The following is a 12702-nucleotide window of genomic DNA, read 5'->3' as shown; positions in this document are numbered from 1 at the left end:
CCTCTTTGTGCTTACCTCTTACAAAAAACAGTTTCCATGCCTATTATTTGGCAGAAGCAACAACCAAGCTCTTGGCATGTTTCAGAAGTTGAGTTCAACAACATTGCACAATCAATCTGTCAAACAAATAGGAGGATTTAAACACAGAATGTATTCAATCAATTGGAGGACCTAATGTACAATCATTTACTGCCCTAAAGGAAAAACAAATTGTGTAAAGCAAAATCAATAGATTGTGTCAAACCATTCAGCGCCCTTTGAAAGTGAATATCATTTTTTATTATAAATAACACGCCTGACTAGAAATATATATGAGCAAAGCCAACTGCCTGAAAAAATACAAGAAATAAATCAAGTAAATCTACCTCCAAAAAGCTACATAATTCGTTGATGGTACACAAAAGGAGGGAATATCACAAAGCAATCTCAACCTTCAGATCGAAAAACATGAATGATTTGAATCTCGTGGAAAGAAATGCAGAAATTCTTCATTCACATTTAAAAAAAAAATACAGAGAAATAAATCCACCCCTCATCCTATTGTAAATGTGTTTTCATGTCTATTTTCAAATGCCTGTTTCTGGTAAATACTTTTGGTATTGCTAGGATATATCTTCAAAAACAAAACAAAATATTTATATATTATAAAAGCTTCCTAAATCTGACAGACACTATGTGTTTGATCTCTGTCTGAACAATTTTGTAGATGGTCAACCATATTTTCAAAATAAAATATGATCCTATTTGCAGAAGAACATTATTACCAAAGACACTTCTTCTTCTTCTTCGTTCATGGGCTGAAACTCCCACGTTCACTCATGTTTTTGCACGAGTGGGTTTTTACGTGTATGACCGTTTTTACCCCGCCATTCAGGCAGCCATACGCCGCTTTCGGGGGAAGCATGCTGGGTATTTTCGTGTTTCTATAACCCACCGAACTCTGACATGGATTACAGGATCTTTTCCGTGCGCACTTGGTCTTGTGCTTGCGTGTACACACGAAGGGGGATAAGGCACTAGCAGGTCTGCACAACCAGGCGGCCGCGGCCGGGATTAGAACTCACGACCTTCCGATAAGGAGGGCGATGTCTTATTCACTAGGCCACTGCGCCCGTCTACCTAAGACACTTATTTTGTCATTACCATTGAGTCCAAAATGTTTATTTTGTGTCCTAATTGAGGAAGATCGACACAATACAAGCGATCTTCATACCAGACATATGCTGGACATACCTCTGCCATTCACACATTCTGTAGTGTTGATGCACCATAACAAGTGCCAAAAACTGTCAATAATATATCTTCATGATCTTTTCAAGCCTATTTCGTTAAAGTTAAAAAAAACAAAGGAATACTGTACTCACCAATACAAGAACGAGACAAGACGGTACGAATTTTCGCTTATGGAAGCTTCATCAGGAAAAACAAGAACACAAAAGACAACTTCGTTGTTTAGATTTCTATTTCGTTAAAACAAAGAAAAGAAAATGTATTTATATACAATTTCCAGTATGTCCTTTATGCGTTCTTTTACTTATAGGAAAAGACACAGCGGGTATCATTTTCTTTTTTCATCGATCAAGTACAAATGCGTAAGAAGTTTAAGTACAATCAAACCATGAAAATAAAACAGCGAATGTAAACTCACAAATATCGAGGTCCGAAAAGTTGTGGATAACTTTACTGGCTGTCACTGGCTTTAATAACTGGTGTCCTCTTGGCAAAATGTAGCTCCATCAAGCAACTCAGAAACAACTCTACAGGTAGTCTTACTTGTGGATTGAAAACATCTTTGACACATATACATACAAACCCAAATGATCTAAATACAGGGTCAACATGAATTAAGGCGTTTGGAATGTTCATGAACTCAATCTTTACCTGCATGTGGAAACAAAAGTTGTTTCAATTTTTTGTTTGTTTGTTTGTTTATTTGTTGCTTAACGTCCAGCCGACTACGCAGAGCCATATCAGGACGAGGAAGGGGGGGATGAAGGGGGCCACTTGTCAAGCGATTCCTGTTTACAAATGCACTAACCCATTACTTGTGTCCCAGCAGGCTTTAGTAAAACTAAATTAATACCTACTGGAAGATTACCAGTTTCCAGTATGTTAAAATAGGCTTAACCTATCTACTGCTGGACTTACATCAGAACACTAACAGATTAAACTATACATGAATCGCGAGACAAGCAGCAAGAGAAGAGATTTTTGGAAAAAAATACAGGTGAATGAGCAAGAAGGCAGAAAAAAGAAAAGAATTCATGAAGAAAAAGAGAGCATGACAGGAAAGAGGAACCAAAAATCTACCTAACAGCAAACTAGAAAGCTCCTGCGGTTCCAAAAACAGGAGGGGCCTTTAATTTCATAACCGCAGTGCCCCACTGCGGGAAGTTGTTTCAATATCATGGTAAGAACTGCCACATTTGTTTATCCACAATTGGAAAAAGAAAACGAATGAGTATGTGTTTCACATTGGCTACGCATTCTCATGAAAATGGCAGTACTGTGGCTATGATAGATAGCTAATTTATTGCCAAGTGTACAATACATGAATGAACATAAAAAATGCACGAGGAAAGCAGCTTGCTGTGTGATAAAAACAAAAATAAATAGCATTCATACATCACTGGCGCATAGCATCATACATACATGGTTAAGACAATTTGGTATCACAGTAACTAATACATACACTATACAGACATGGTGAGAACTATGAAACTCTAAGAGCTATCGGAACCCCTAGGACCCCCCCCCCCCCCCCACCACTCCCCCCCTCTCCAACCCCTGTTCCCGCACTGGTAACATACATCCCCCCCTCCCCTCCCCCCGCCGTCCCACAATAAAAGTACGCAGAATAAGATAGGATCCCCCCCCCCCCCCCACTATCAACTACTGTAAGAACTGAACATGTTCCATGCTGATAAAATGTACCTCTAAAACAGCACATAAAAATAAACTCTTCCAACACATCACAGTGGTTAAAGAACGACTAAAACTACTAAAACATACTAGATGTGTATTCAAAGTCAATTACTGTACACGCTACTATTTCCAAATGTGTCAAAAAGAGGCTGTACAAATAAAGCTAACTCTAATCCTGACATGAAAATGTAATTGATTCTACCGTTCAGATATTGTGTTGCGAAAAAAGTTCTTTGGTAAATGCGTATGGGATTGCTAGCTTTTACCTACAACCAACACCAACGTAGGGGAAAGCATATCCCAAGTCCTACGTACTGTCTGGTCAAACACATCTGTAGATAAAATGCTTTTATTCTGGCAAAGAAGATTTTAACTTCAGACAACTCCTGAGATAAACATCAGTGGTGATTGAAAGACATGTAACCCAAACTGGACACATACATTTGCAGTTGCTTTAACATCAATATTTTTTAAGAGGAAATAAGACACTGTGGGTTTACACAAGCATTCTGGTCACATGGTATATCTTTTATACACTTCACCATCTCATTCATTTGAGTAGAAAACACTAATATTGTCTTCATACATGTTTGGGTGCTAAAAGTCCATTTCCACCCTCTCCCTACAAAATGTCGATCTAAAATAGGAAGACACATTGCGCAGCAAGTACTATTCATACAGCACATACGATCAATACCTTATTGCAATCAATAATTCTTAAATATTAATTCATAATGGCAAGTCTGAAAATATAAAATTAGTCTTTTGAATCTGTTAAAGCTCACGCCATTCAAAAAAGGGAAAATAAAAAGCTTTTTTTGATTTTCTGTATACCCATAATGCATCCTTTTTAACCTCGTGGCATGGATTATTTCTTATTTTTCATTAATAAAATAAAAATATGTAAGAAATGTAAGTACAATGATATAACGAAAATAAAGCAAACAGGTTATCTGGCAAACACAGGTTTTAATAACTGGCGTCCTGTTTTGTTTTACTTTAAGAGCACCTATGAAAAAGTATACCCGGCTTTTTAAGAAATATCAAACAAAGCGCAAAAAGGGAAACACCTTAACAATGCATTAACACAACCTCCCAATACTTAAAACAGGAGCTAATCCACATACTGATTTCTTTTTCATGTACAAACCATAACATCTCAGGTGTAAATACAAATAAGCTCATTGAATATACATTCTCCGAAAAAATATACATCAATCAGATATTGTCATTCAACTGTCACTCAAACTACATTATAAAGTTAATCTTATAAATTGCAGCCATTCATATTTACTTGACAAACGTAATTCTAAAAGGAGGTAAGTGAGCTTTTATGTTCGCATTGAACCTTGTCTTTTCACATAAAAGATGTTTCCTATAATTCACATTTTGTCTTCAAATGTTGTCATTTTTCTTTATTTGAAATTCTCTTTAAATCCGGAAATGGAATCATGTTATTATGCCTCCATATGTCTATGTCCCATCAAATATTGTATTTTGTTTGCATATTTGCCGGCACTAATCAGCTTACTAAACACATTATGCAGAACGGAATGCTTTAAACTTATAGGGCTTCGAATAGACTCAAGCACACACAAAATAAGCAATGTTCATAATTTGATATGCTTCAGGTACCCAGCACAGTAGTTTGATGGATGAGTTGATTTTGTAAGTTCATAAATTCGTTCAGATTTTGTTACTGTAAATAGGATAAGATAACTATCACATCCTTGAATGATTGATTAGTGCTCCATCAATAAAATGTTTGTTAAAAAATAAAATAAAGTAAAAGCGACAATTACCCCCCCCCCCCCCCTTCATACCAAATATAAATAAAATGAATAAAATCGTGTTTTACTTAATGGTTATAGACCCTTCCACACCGCGATAGTTTTATATCTTGGCGTTGTGTCTCGCAGATGTCTTCTAATGATTTAATCATCGGTGCTCAAAATTATCTCCCTTACCCTGTGGAATATTAAGTACAGGTAAAAAGCAAATACTTAGACATAGACATAGACATAGACATAGACCACTTTATTATCTCAATTACCAGAAACTCTTGCGCTTACGTCTTCTTGTGTGCACTGGAAATAATGTAGCTACGGTATGAATGACATCATAAAATGTCATAAAAATATTCCACAGTTCCCCAGGTAGTCTTCCTTTACTCTTTACTTGTACAAAAAATACAGATTTAAGTACTCATGCACAGCCAAGTATCAAAATGCAAAGCATAATGCATAAATGATAAGCCTCGTTTAGAATGTTGATTAACAATAAACTTGTGTGTTTTTTCTAATTACAAAAGTTAACAAACAATAACACAAACAAATAACGCTTAAGTTTCACAAACAAAGTGTTGACTAGTTGTTCTTTCTTTCTTTCTTTTTTTACTCCTCTTCAATGCCTTCTTTGTTGGTGTTGTTTTTCTGTCCTTGCTCCTTTGTTGTTTTTGTAGTTGTGTTTTGCTAGGTACGTCTTTTTTCCTTCAATTGTTGATGCAACTAAGAACAACACCAGTCAATAAATATGTCAACCAATATCAAAACAAGTCCACTCCACTCCCTACCCCAACCCAAAACGGATTTTTCTCTCCTCGTTGTAGACGTCATTTGGGGTCCAGTGTGGTCAGTTGCTTCCAGTCTTCAGACGGATTCCCAAGACGCGGCATTCTTCTTCGTCCACGTACACGTACACGTACATCGCTGGAGCAGGGGCCCTTTGAAATGGACGATGCATATCTGAAAGTTGAACCATAGAAGCACAAACGTCATTGGTGATCTGTTCCATCGTATGTTGTTTATAGTTATTATTATCGTACCTGCACTACTTGTCATAAAAAAGGTCTGCTGCTATTTGTCATGTCAGAAAGAGTTCTTAAATTGACGGTAGGTTTTTGCTGATTCATCGAAAAAAATGATTTATTGACATCTTCAAGAACAATAACAGATGCGCCATATACTCATCAATGGCTCTTGAAAAAGCTTTTTCCAAGAATTTGTGTGTGCGTTTAAACAAGTGCGCTGTGAACAGTCATTGTTGAATTTGTTTTACATTTCAGGGTGAATTTAAGCTTTCATTTTTCTCAATGCATGCTAATTTTTTTTTAATTCTTTGTCTGTTTAATCGGACAGGGTATATCTTTATTTTTAAAACTCTTTCTGGTATGTCGCATAACAGCAGTATTAATATCTCAAATGACTTGAGATTCTGTGTATAGTTAACGACATGTGTTAGCACAAATCGCCGAACGTTTGAAGAGAATGCGTTAACAAGTTACTCAAATGGACCATTTTGTGTCTCATTACCCGCTAAAACGGCTTCAAAAACTGCCTGTTATGCCATCTGAGAGGATTGACACCTAACACCGCTCAGCATGCCATAGCGTCCATGTTAGACAAGATATGTGAGCAAAACTGACTGATTTGGATGCAGATTTGATTGTTCTGTCTAAGCACATGCTAAACATGTTTCGATTTAGTTGTTCTGTTTTTTTGTCGATTTTAACGCGGGAACCTTGATTTTGGGAATTTGATTTGGGGGGGTGTCTGTGTTGTAGGTTCCACTGTATTGACACTACGTCATGTAAACTCAATCTGTTTTCTGAACAGGGTAGGAAAATCAATGGCCTTTTCCGTCATATACTTTGGTTTTACAATCAACAGCCTCATCAGAAAGATCTGCCCTCAAACGCATCTGAATAGGTTTTTTTTATGACGAGTGAAGTAATACTGAGGTAAACATGAATTGTTCTTGGTATGGTTACTATTCATGTTCCAAAAGAGGATACAAGACTAAACCAAGTTTAAAAGTGGTAATGTGTGTGTGTGTGTGTGTGTGGGGGAGGGTGCGGGGGGTGTTTGTGTGTGTGTGTGTGTGTGTGTGTGTGTGTGTGTGTGTGTGTGTGTGTGTGTGTGTGTGTGTGTGTGTGTGTGATCGTGCATGCGTATCGCTTGCTTGCTATCCATGCAGTTTTCGATAATGACGAAATTTCTTGCATGGTATGAACATTCTGACATTCTGGAATAAGGATTTTTTCCCCACCTGTTGGGTATATTTTAGATTGGAGACTGAAGTACTCACCAAAGTCATTTTCTGACATCTGACGACGGAGGCGCTCTAGCTGTAGGTCGATGGGTGGCTCTTCATTGCCAGTTTCCACTGTCGGGGCTATCGGGACTTCTTCCTGGGCCATTTCCAGAATCTGAAAGAATCAAAGTGCAGGCCAATCAACGATTTGAAAGCGATTCTGGTCAGAGAAATGATTTTTCCACCGTGACTGATAATATTAAATCAAATCGTCTGTGAGGTATCATTACAAATGTTTGTGACCAGGAAGGTGATGGAAGTCCAGATATGTTATGGGTGGTGATGGTGATGATCCCGTCGCGATATAACCTTCGTGCTTAAAAACGACGTTAAATACCAAATAAAGAAAGAAAGATGATGATGATTGTGCCTTTTTCTGTGATGTTGGTGTTATGATTACCAAGATTGTTTGGTTGGTTGTTGGTCGTTCATTTCTAATCAAACTATTTGGCTCTTCCAGACGAATTCAGTTCTGTTTCCATCTCAGTTTACACTGAGGTCTCCTTGTTAAAACTATTACAAGATAGGTCAATCACAGTAAACGAGGTTCTAAAAAGGTTTTTTATCACACGTGTCACTTACATCTTGCTTAAAATCTTGATCTCCTTTGAAAAGTCAAAAATCTTTCCGAAGGAGGGGGGGGGGTACCAAATAAAACCGTCAGAGTATCTGATTGATATCAGAATAGGTGATGGAGCAGTAATACAACAAAAAACAAAAGAAAGTTGATGTGCTACTGTACAGATGACAGTAAAACAACATTGGAGGTGACATATACCCAGGCTTATAATTTTAAGCAATCTTCGACGAAGCCCGGACTATGGGATTATATTTCAGTTTGGAAGCTTACAAATGATAAATGAGTTTAGTCATTAAAATTATCAACATGTCTGTATAGTGTATGTATTAGTTACTGTGATACCAAATTGTCTTACCCATGTATGTATGATGCTATGCGCCAGTAATGTATGAATGCTATTTATTTTTGTTTTTATCACACAGCAAGCTGCTTTCCTCGTGTATTTTTTATGTTCATTCATGTAATAAATTATCTATTACTATTACTATTTAAATTACATTTTATTTATCGATCGAAAAAAAATCATTCTATTCTACATCATTTCCTGAATTCAAATACATATAATATAAGATATGCCATGTTTTACTTCAAAACTGTACTCACAACTGAAGAAAATGGGTTAACTAGGTACTACGTGTGCATGCTTCGCGTAGACGGACTGGACCCGTCTCAGTCTTCGAGGTTAGGATAGGGAAGCCTTTATACAAGTAGTCTGGGTGTTAGATCTTTTTGTTTGTTTTCAAGACCAACAGATGGACTAAATCACAAAACATTGTTTTATATCGCTTCACGCGACTTCTGATATTGCTATTCCTTTCATCGAAAGGTTCGACAGAGGCAAACATTTATAAACATTAAAAAAAAAAATCAATTTGTGTGACAGAGCAAAGATTTGGACTCTGCAATGAATCATCATCATCATCATCATCATCATCATCATCATCATCATCATCATCATCCATCCTCGCCCATATGTTGTTATTACTAGCAGTCAGGGCCCGGCTTTACCCGGGTATTGGCATCGCAAGAGAGTAGACATGAATCAAAATTCTAGCTTATGTTGTTCATTGCTAAATCAGTTATTACCACCGACATCATTTAACCGTTTATTGTTAAAGAAATAACTTTCACATGAGTTTTCTCCCTTCTTTTGGAACATTCTACACTAATCCTCATAAAAAAAACTAAACACATACATTTAGCTCTAGTAGAACTTTGTGATGCGGCCAGTTATAGTAAAACCAAGTATATTGCCAGAAAGATAATTCATTTCCCTACCGTTTGAAACAAAGCGTTTCATTTTTTTTTTATAAATTAGTGCTTATGCAGTGTACCGGAGACCTAGGACACCCCCCAAAATCAAATTCGCAAAAGCAAATTTGCAGACACTAAAATAAGCAAGAGTGACCCTGTATTTGATCTCAAATTGAAGAACAACTCATTTTCTACCCATACAAATTGATTTGTTTCAGCTGTTGTGCCTAGCAGTGTTGTTTTGCCATTTTGAAGAAGACTAGTGTCAGCCTCGTTAGAAGCCATACAAGGTTTGTTTTCGCGTCATTTTGTGTGGGATAGATGTGAACGCTAGGCAGTGAACTGTTCTTGCAATATGTAGGCTGTTATTGAAGGGGAGATCCATACTCTGAGGAAGGAAACAATGAATTAAGAAACTAAAACCCAGGTGCACATCTGCGGCTCCTATGGAGTGTACATGCACAATATCTTGTTCCTGCCTCTTGCCATCTCTGAGGTATGGCGACCACAGCCAGACACACTTACATCGAGTTTTATATATATGTAGTAATAGATGAATATTGCCAAACGTTGGTTAGTGTATCAAAATGATGGTTAGACGTTGCAGTGTTGTGTTTGTCGTTTTATGAACAACCTGTAATTTCTCATAATTGAGATCATACAGTTAACTTGGTTTGATTTGAGCTGCTGCTACTGATAATGATGATGATGATGATGATGATGATGATGATGATGATGATGATGATGATGATGATGATGCATTGCAGAGTCCACATCTTTGCCTCTGTCACAAAAATTGATTTTGTTGTTGTTTATAAATGTTTGCCTCTGTCAAACCTTTTGATGCATACACATTTGCATGCCCTTAAGGCCACACAGAATACGGTCTGCTGTGGCTTCAAGGGCCTCCTGGCGTATCTTGAGTATAGTCTGTGGAGGCCTGTGGGGGTGAGCATGATCATGGGGAAATGGCCAATCATATTCTTTGCGAATCTCACGGCATCTTACAAAGCGCATTTCGGCACTTTGGCAATACCCTTCCCAAATATCTATCCTCGGTACTGCAAAGCTCTGAAAACCTCTTCAAACTACAAAACTACGGAAAGAAGTCCTTTAAATACCAAGCCCCTTCTGTTTAAAATTCTCTGCCCGATGACATCCGCAGTTACTCTTCTTGGATATCCCATACTATGCCGTATTGCACTATGGCTGTCCTGGAATACCTATCCTGGACGCTTTGTGCCAAAGGTAGAATGTGTATGTAACAGGTGGATGATAATGTTGATGATGATGATGATGATGATGATGATGATGATGATGCTGATGCTGATGATGATGCTGTTGCTGTTGCCGCTGTTGCTGCTGTTTCTGATGCTGCTGCTGCTGCTGCTGCTGATGTCTATGACGTCACCGACGATGACTGAATTTATCCAGAACAATTGAACATGATTTTATTGATGTATGTGTTAAGTGTATTTTTTCAGGCTTTTAATTTCAACGATAAGTGCAATGAAATGCTCTGATGAAGGTGAGTGCAATAATGTTCTAAGTCAGATAACAATCAAGTGATATATACATTGTGTAAGAATGTTAGTCAGTATTTTCTATTAAACATTCAACGTCCATACAGAAAACAAAGACAGACCAGGTTAAATCAAAACGTGAAATGCATGGTAAAATCCTGCTGTCATCATCATCAGCAGCAAGAAAGCAAAATCAAGAACAACACTTACACTAATAAGTTTATGACATTACACCTTCTTCTGCCACTTTTATAATCATCAACACCACCATCCCCCCCCCCCCCCCCCCCAACAAAAAAACCACAATCACTACCACTACTTCTACTACAACTACTACGACAGCAACTAATACTACTAATGCTGCCACTGGTGCTGCATGATAACTACGATTATATAATCAACAGTTATTTAAGGTGGCAGTACTACCTAGGGAGGGGTGCATTGTTATGTTGCTGGTATGTTGCCTGAATATGTTCACAAACAATGTCAGCCACGTGTGTACTTTCTACAGAAACTGAGATCCCTGGATGTGAACCCAATGTTTTTATGCACTTTTTACAGGAGTTTTATTGAGTCTGTTGTAACTTGTGGTTTTGTCTGCTGGTTTGGTGGTTTATGCACCCAAACCAGGATTCTGGACAGGGTCGTGAGAATGTGCAGCAAGATTGTGGGTGAGAGACAGATGAGTTTGACTGAGCTCTACGAAAGAAGAGTGGCGCGAAAAGATGAAATGATTGCAAATGACAAAGCACATATACTGGCCCAGTACTATGAACGACTGCCATCGCGTTGACGGTTCCGTGTGCCAGAAAAATAGAACTGTCAGGGCTAAAAAGAGTTTTATTCCATTTTCCATCACGCTCTTAAACAAACAGTAATGTTTTTTTGTGTGATTCCGATGCTGCTATTTTAGGTCTGGATTATATGAGGGGGAAATTCCCCCGTTGTTGTTTTGGATGGATCCAATGACCGTGTTGGTGTTTATAAATCTGTTGCATCATAACGGCATATTTCCGATGTGGTAGTTTGTGATTTTTAAAGGGAATTGAATGGCATTTTTTGTGTGTTTGACTCTTTTACATATTTGTCCTAAATCTTAACAGCGAAAGATGTGTATGCAGGGAGGTGTTTAGTTCAGAACAATGTTATTACTTAGTACATGTATTTAATCATAATAATGATGTTTTAGTGTTTCGTTTGTCTTTATGTTACATGCACCACCGCTGCAATTTCTCCATGTGAGATAATAAAGTTAAATTGATTTGATTCGATTGGATTTTAATATAATCCAATTTCCATACAAGTTGGTCAAGAATTACATACATTCAATGGTACGAAACAATAAACATAATGTGACATAATTAGGTCAATGATGTATACAAATACAATAATTGAAAAATATATATACCATCACTGCACAGCTACACAGACTACACAGTGTGATTGGTTCTCCACATATTCAAACACAATGAACAGTTACTGGACTTTGTAACTTTTCACCATTAAATGGAACTGGTTTCTTCCGAAAACAAACCTCAAAGAAAGTGTGCATGATTAAAGAAATCTGTTTTACTTCTTTCTGAATATTAATGAAATGCTAGGGTAAAATGTGCACTTTGCAATCACTGCATGCTGAGCTATGATGTGTTTAAGGCCAAGATTAGAGGTACAGCTTCCCTAAAATATTGTTAAACATGACTGTGCAAAATGTCAACACTGTATCAATAACAGTTTAGAAAACATCACCGGAAAAGCATACATTTAATTGAAATTTTGAAAACTTGTCTACGCGTCAAAATGAGATGGTCAAAGTTTACACATCAACTGTGTCAAAATTCAATATCTGTTTTAAGAAAAATGCACCCAAACAAGGAATCATTGAACGCTCGTAAAAATGATGCAGTCTCAGTGAATCGAAGACGGTCCAGGGTACACGTTTGAGAGCTGAGTGCAATGAGAAATGATGAGCCTAATTGTGAACGAGAGAATTCCAAAACATTGTACTTACTTTTTTGGATCCTAATCAGTATGCGTTGCAGGGCAGTTTCTGTTACTTTACGCCAGGTCCACCGTAAACGTTTGCTTGATGTGATCGTTAGCGAATTTGATTGACACTGTGACAGCCAATTCCAATAGTGTCGTCACTACCGGATACAACTTTACACCCACAACACTCTGCGTGAGAACAACACTTCCGGAGGCCCTGTGTGGGATGTAAACTGACGTTACATTGAGTCTAAAGTCAGAAACACACGCCTAGACAGAAAAGACTGTTCTGAATACTGGTCCCATATTACTAGTAATGAACAATCGAAAAGCTCACCCTCA

Source organism: Littorina saxatilis, linkage group LG3, assembly GCF_037325665.1.
Source record: "Littorina saxatilis isolate snail1 linkage group LG3, US_GU_Lsax_2.0, whole genome shotgun sequence".
Classification (NCBI taxonomy): Eukaryota; Metazoa; Mollusca; class Gastropoda; order Littorinimorpha; family Littorinidae; genus Littorina; species Littorina saxatilis.
The sequence above is the reverse complement of the archived record's forward strand: the minus strand, read 5'-3'. Positions refer to the sequence as shown.